General features: G+C 55.8%; 1 long non-coding RNA gene across 2 annotated transcripts in view; it reads left to right on the forward strand.

Moving 5' to 3' along the window:
* Positions 1–925, forward strand: part of LOC144581293 (uncharacterized) — a 21394-nt gene extending 20469 nt beyond the window's left edge. For both annotated transcript variants that reach the window (XR_013531910.1, XR_013531909.1), the window contains exon 3: positions 381–925. This is a non-coding gene — a long non-coding RNA (uncharacterized LOC144581293). The remainder of the gene's footprint in view (positions 1–380) is intronic.
* Positions 926–6654: the final 5729 nt, after the last annotated feature.

The following is a 6654-nucleotide window of genomic DNA, read 5'->3' on the forward strand; positions in this document are numbered from 1 at the left end:
TGTATGTATGTGAGATGGGGTTTGAGGTTCCACCGTGACGCCCACCTGGTCCAGAACGCCTGCTCTCCAGAATTCAGCCTGCCTTGGCCTCTCACGGTGCTGTTATGGGCCTGAGTCACTGCACCTGACTCAATCTCTACTGGCCTGCCTGCCTGCCTGCCTGCCTGCCTGCCTGCCTACCTACCTATTGTCCGTTCGTCCGTGTCCGTCCGTCCGTCCGTGTCCGTCTGTCCGTCTGTCTGTCTGTTTGTCTTTCCCGTGTGTCTTGCCTATCACCTTCTTAGTAGGCATGTGGTCTCGCTTTGCGGTCCGCACTCTGGACACACATATTTCTTTTGAAACTTCGATGACGATGATGCTGCTGATGATCATTTATGCAGGTGGAGGTGGTGTCGAATGACAGATCGAGATGATCACAAACCTTTGCGCTCCAGCCGTTCTCCCACGTCGGCCTTTGAGACCGCTGCGATGACAGGCGTGAACGTGGAACGGGCCTGGTCGTATTTGTCTTGTGCGTTTCTTTCCAGTCCTTGTTTCCGGTCTGGACACACAGTCTATAATACGGGCGTTGCAAACTAAGACAATTTTCACACACATCTCACGATCCTACCTTTTCTTTCCAGTGCCACAAGCCACATCGAGGGTGGCGTGCCTGATCGCTCTCTGATAGTTGATTTATATAGTGCAGAAAGTGCTGACATTGGCCATGTGCACCTGTTTTTTTTTGTTTTGTTTTGTTTTTGGACGGAATCTCTCTCTCTCTCTCTCTCTCTCTCTCTCTCTCTCTCTCTCTCTCTCTCTCTGCTTTGTTGGGAAACTCTGTTCTTTAGGACGAATTTTCATACTCTGTGAAAATTTCCTCTTCAAACGAGCATCTCTTGAAACATGAAAATTATTTTAAAAATAAAGAGAAAGACAAAAGGCACACAGTGGAAATTTCTTTGGCTGCCTCCCAGGTTGTACCTTGGACCCAGTGGGAGGGAAGGAGGGAGGGAAGGAGGTAAGGAGGGAGGGAGGGAGCAGCAAGATTCAGTGGGTGGGTTAGATTTGCGGTTTTCGGTGCTAAATCCTCTCTGGAGGCCCAAAAGGCCCTCCGGGAGCCTCCTCCCCAGGGGAACCGCATTGCGGCTGCTTTCAAATTCGCCAGCGACCCGTTTCACCAGATGGCCTGGGTGGGCCGGTTGGGACCACACTGGACCACCCGGGTGTGTGCTGTTCTTGCTGGGTGTGGGGGTAAGTCAGTCTTGCTGACTTACAGGATAAACTGACAGCACTGGCATGAAAACTAAGATGCATTTCTAGGCGGCTCGGGCGTCAGAGTGTCACATACGATGCCCTTCGTTCAGTCAGCAGCCTGTCTTTAGCTTCCTCAGACGTCAGGACGACTTCCCATCACAGCCTCTTTTTTTCCCTCGTTCCACGGCAGAGATGACACACATGAGAGGGAGAAAGAAAGAGCTCAATAGATGATGCTCGCCCTCATTTGTGGAATTATCAGTCACCTACAGACAGATGGGCGACTAGACAGAGACGCAAATCAGACACCATTTCTAGGTCCTCTTGGTCAGGATGGTCTCTCTCTCTCTCTCTCTCTCTCTCTCTCTCTCTCTCTCCCCCACCCCCAGCCAGCACAGCATGTGTGTGTGCGCGCGTGCACGCACGCACACACACACACACACACACACACTCTTTTCACATCCGTGTCACAAATCACACTAATTTACCCCTTTAGCACTATACATATTGAGTGAACCAATCTCACAACCCCATGGCTGAGGAAACACCGTCTCTATGATATATTAAAAAGATTGGCCGAGCCGGATGAGGCGGCCCATGCCTGTAATTCCGACACGTAGCGGGGGCTGAGCCAGGTGGATCACTTGAGGCCAGGAGTGCAAGACCCGGCTGGCCAACATGGCGAAACCCCGTCTCTACGAAAAACATAAAAATGTGCCAGGTGTGGTGGCGTACGCTTGTTAGATCAGTAACTCGGTAGGCTGGGGCAGGCCAGTCACTTGAACCAGGGAGTCCGACGTGGCGGTGAGCCGAGATCCACGCCACGGCAATCCAGCCTGGGTAACAGAGTGAGACACTCTCTCTTAAAATAATAATAGTAAGGAAGTTTCGCTGGGCATGGCGGCAGCTACCTGTTAATCCTACCTGGGCAATCCTGTGACAAAGAAAGGAGGGAGAGGGAGAGGAGAGAGAGAGAGAGAGAGAGAGAGAGAGAGAGAGAGAGAGAGAGAGAGAGAGAGAGAGGCGGAGAAAAGAGACGAGGGAGGGAGGGAGGGAGGAAGGGAGAGAAACAGAGAGACAGAGAGAGGCTTAAATTCTGCAGCGCAGTGGTGTCATCCTAGCTCACTCACTGCAGTCTGGACACTCCTTGGCTCGACATTCTTCCACCTCAGCCTCCAGAGTACACGTGCCATTGTGCCCAGATTAGTTATTGAGAGACAGGGTTGCACCATGTTGGTCAGGCTGCTCTCAAACTCCCGACCTCGGGTGATCTGCCTGCCTCGGCCTCCCGAGTTGTTGGGATTACAGGTGTTCTCCGGAGAAGAAAAGAAAACGGGATTTATTTACCAAATCCTACACACCTACGCATTGTGTTCCCCTTGTTTGGGTTTGTGTAGTTTTAGTCATCAAGCAGACACGCCTCCCAACACCTTCTCTCTCTCTCTCTCTCTCTCTCTCTCTCTCTCTCTCTCTCTCTCTCTCTCTCTCCCCCCCTCTTTCTCTCTCTCTCTCTCTCTCCTCTCTCCTCTGTTTCTCCTCTCTCCTCTCTCTCTCTCCCCCCCTCCCTTTCTTTCTCTCTCTCTCTCTCTCTCTCTCCTCTCTTTCTCCTTCTCCTCTCTCTCTCTCTCTCTCTCTCTCTCCCCCCCTCTCTCTCCTCTCTCCTCTGTTTCTCCTCTCTCCTCTCTCTCTCTCTCTCTCCCCCCTTCCTCTCTTTCTCTCTCTCTCTCTCTCTCTCTCTCTCTCTCTCTCTCTCTCTCTCTCTCTCTCTCTCTCTCTCTCTCTCTCTCTCTCTCTCTCTCTCTCTTTCTTGTTTTTCACCTGGCCTAAAGAGACACCCATTGAAAGTAAGACAGAGAGAGCTCCTTCCAATTGTTTTATTGATCTAGAGACAGTGTCTCACTCGGTCGCCCTGGCTGGAGTGCAGTGGTGCCATCGTAGCTCACTCACTGCAGTCTAGACACTCCTTGGTTCAAGACATTCCTCCGCCTCAGCCTCCAGAGTACCTGGGACCACAGGCACATGCCACTGTGATCAGATCATTCATTCATTTTTCTGAGACGGGGTGTCACCAGGTTGGTCTGCAACTCCCGACCTCGGGTGATCCGCCCGCCTCGGCTTCCCAAAGTGCTGTGATGACAGGCGTGAGCCACCGGGCCCGGCCCCTCAGATCAGTTTTTCAATGTTTTCTAGGCCGGGCGCTGTGGCTCACGCCTAGAATTCCAGCACTTTGGGAGGCCGAGGTGGGTGGATCACGAGCTCGAGAGATCGAGACCATCCTGGTCAACCGGGTGAAACCCCGTCTCTACTAAAAATACAGAAATTAGCTGGGCATGGTGCTGCGTGCCTGTAGTCCTGGCTACTCGGGAGGTTGACGCGGGAGAATTGCCTGAACCCAGGAGGCGGAGGTTGCGGTGAGCCGAGATCGTGCCATTGCCCTCCAGCCTGGTGGGTACCGAGAGCGAAGCTCCGTCTCAAAACAAACAAACAAACAGATCAATTGCAACGAAGTGATGAGACCCTGCCTGTAGAAAGGGTCTACAGACAGGGTCTCATCACTTCGTTGCAATCCTCCCGACCTGGCGTCTCAAAGTTTTGGGATGATGGATGGGCTCGAGCCACACTGTGCCTGGCCTCCGGGGACTGATTCGCGACCACAACTGACGTGCTAATATTTTCTTCTTTTTTCTCATTCTTCTTTTTGAGACGGAGCCTCGCTCTGTGCCAGGCGAAGGGAGGCGCATCGCTTCGGAAGCGGCAGCCGAGCCGCCTTCTAGAGCCCCATTCAAAGGCAGACAGCCCTGTTTCCCTTCTGGAGTCGGAGGTGATGGCTCCCATGGCCTCGGGCTCCACTCCATTCGGCAGGCGCCGCCCCACAAGAAGGCTGGCTGTGGCTGTGGCTGGGGGTGGGGGGACGCGGTGGGGCTGGCTGGAAGAGTCTCCTTTTCTGCTTCGTCCTTCGGTAGCTGGAATGACGGGCGCGCACCACCACGCCCCCCGGCTACTTTTCCTATTTTCAGGAGGGATGGGGTTTCGCCATGTTGGTCAGGCTGGCCTCGAACTCCTGACCTCAAGTGATCCGCCCTCTTGGGCCTCCCAAAGTGCTGGGATGACGGGCGTGAGCCGCCAGCACTTCACCCTTGAAGAGCAAGCGCGCGGGCGGGGAGCGGTGGCTCACGCCCGTCATCCTATAGCACTTTGGGAGGCCCAGGAGGGAGGATCACTTGAGGTCAGGAGTTCGAGCGAGACCAGCGTGGCCAACCTGATGAAACCCCGTCTCTACTAAACGTACAAATGATTAGCCGGGCGTGTGGTGGGGGATGCCTGTGATATCAGCAACCCGGGAGGCTGAGGCAAGCAAGCAGGCAGGCAGGCAGGCAGGCAGGCAGGCAGGCAGGCAGGAGAATCCCTTGAACCTGGGGGGCGGAGGTTGCCCTGGGCTGAGATCACGCCGTTGCACTCCAGCCTGGGCGACAGGGGTGAGACTCTGTCCCGGGGGGGGGGGGAGCAAGCTCGCACCCTGCCACCTTTCACTGCGGCCGGCCCTTTTTTAGGCTCTGAACCTATGTCATTTCTGACATAGGTTGACTCCCTCGATCCCCTCTCTCCGTTAGTGACTCGGTAAAGTAACTTGGACTTTGTGTCGCCCCATCCCGAAGACGGATGGGTGGAATCCCACTGGGAGGGAGGGGAGAAATGGATCGGGATACCTGGTGACCTGGGCCTGCCTGAGGAGACTGTCACCCTTCGCTGCTCACGAAAAGGTCGGGTAGGGGCAGAGGAAGAGCTCTTTGCCTTTGGCCCTTTGAAGGTTCGCCTGAAACGTCAACTCGTCAGAGACAGATGAATCAGAGAATAGGCCAGACACGTTTCGTTTCTGGGTCCCCTGCAGAACGAAGGCCCCCCGGGATGACTTGGGTTCCACAGGGTGTATCTTCTCCGACTCTAGGTCCTGAGACCTTCGGTTCTGGGGGAGGGGGAGGGCCCTGCCTCTTCCACGAAAAGGAAAGAGCGCGTGCTTACAGAGGCCGAGAGGAATCTAGACGGACAGAGGGGCCCTGCTGGGTTTCCCCACTCGGTGTGTAGGATTTGGGGAGGTCGAGGCCAGGCTCCCACTTGGATGAAAGGAGCATGTTTCAGACTTTTCTCCCTGTCACTTGTGGCGTCTATCCTTCTCCTATTTCCCTGACAAACTCCTCAACTCAAAAATAAACGGTTAGGGAAAATCTTACCTAGCGAAGCCAATCGTGGAGGCGCTAAGGAAGAAAGCTCATGACCGCGGCATACATTTCTAGACATAGGACCTATCGCGGTGTGTGCGTGGGAGTGATTTCTAAGGCATGGCCACTGTAACGCTACTGGGCTGGGACGGCCCAGTGATGTTCTCGTGAGGAGACGGTGGGTGGATCGCGAGAGGTCGAGAGTTCGAGACCGGCGCCGGGGCAACGTGGAGAAACCCCGTCTCTACTAAGAATACAACATTCACCCGGCACGGTGGGTGGTACGTGCCTGTCATCCCAAGCTACTCGGGAGCCTGAGGGCAGGAGAATCGCTGGAACCCAGGAGGCGGAGGTTGCCGTGAGCCGAGATCGTGCCACTCACTCCGGGAGTGAGTGTGGATTTCACGGACCTTCGCTTCCCTGTAACGGATATTGACACTCTGAGGTGGTGGGTCTGGAGTCCACTCGGAAACGCTAGGGACTGGACTTCCATCTTAGATAGGCCCCATCTCCACCCCTAGCCTCCGTCCACACGCCCCCGCCCCTGGTCTCCTCTTCCTTCTCTCCAGGGGAATGGAAGTTCCAGATGAACCCACGGGCGGGTGCCTAGGCCGTGTCCCCTGGGGGCTCCGGTCGACTAGTTGCAGGCGGGCATCACCCGAGAGGACTCCCTGGGCCCAGAAACGACCTGATCCGAGAGGGATCGGGGAGAGGCCGGTGACGCGGCGTGCCTGAGCCGCCCCCGCCCCCGCCCCCGCCCCCGCCCCCGCCCCCGCCCCCGCCCCCGCCCCCGCCCCCCAACCTCCACCCCGACCCAGAGCGATCCAGCGTTCCCTTCTTTTTCGTGCTGACGCCTGCAAGCATCGGTGGTCTTTGGGCATCACCTAGCGGCCACTGTAATGGAAAATCGAGGTGGCGCGGAGGGAGCTCTGTGAGCCCGAGGACTTCACAGAACCTGGGGCAACCGGTTTCTCTTCCGCCCATCTGGAGGCCCCTCCCTCTCTCCCTCGTTGCCTGGGGAACCTCCGCCCCGGTGGGGGCCCTATTGTTCCTTTATCGGTACTTTGTGTTCCTTTGTTTGTTGGTGTCTTTCATGCGCATAGACTCTTCTACCTGGGCTTTATGAGGAGTTGGTTTATTTTTTAAGCACCCCCCACCCGCCCCTTTACTCCAACTCGTTGAGTTTGTGAGGTGGGTTCCC

The sequence above is a fragment of the Callithrix jacchus genome, chromosome Y, assembly GCF_049354715.1.
Source record: "Callithrix jacchus isolate 240 chromosome Y, calJac240_pri, whole genome shotgun sequence".
Classification (NCBI taxonomy): Eukaryota; Metazoa; Chordata; class Mammalia; order Primates; family Cebidae; genus Callithrix; species Callithrix jacchus.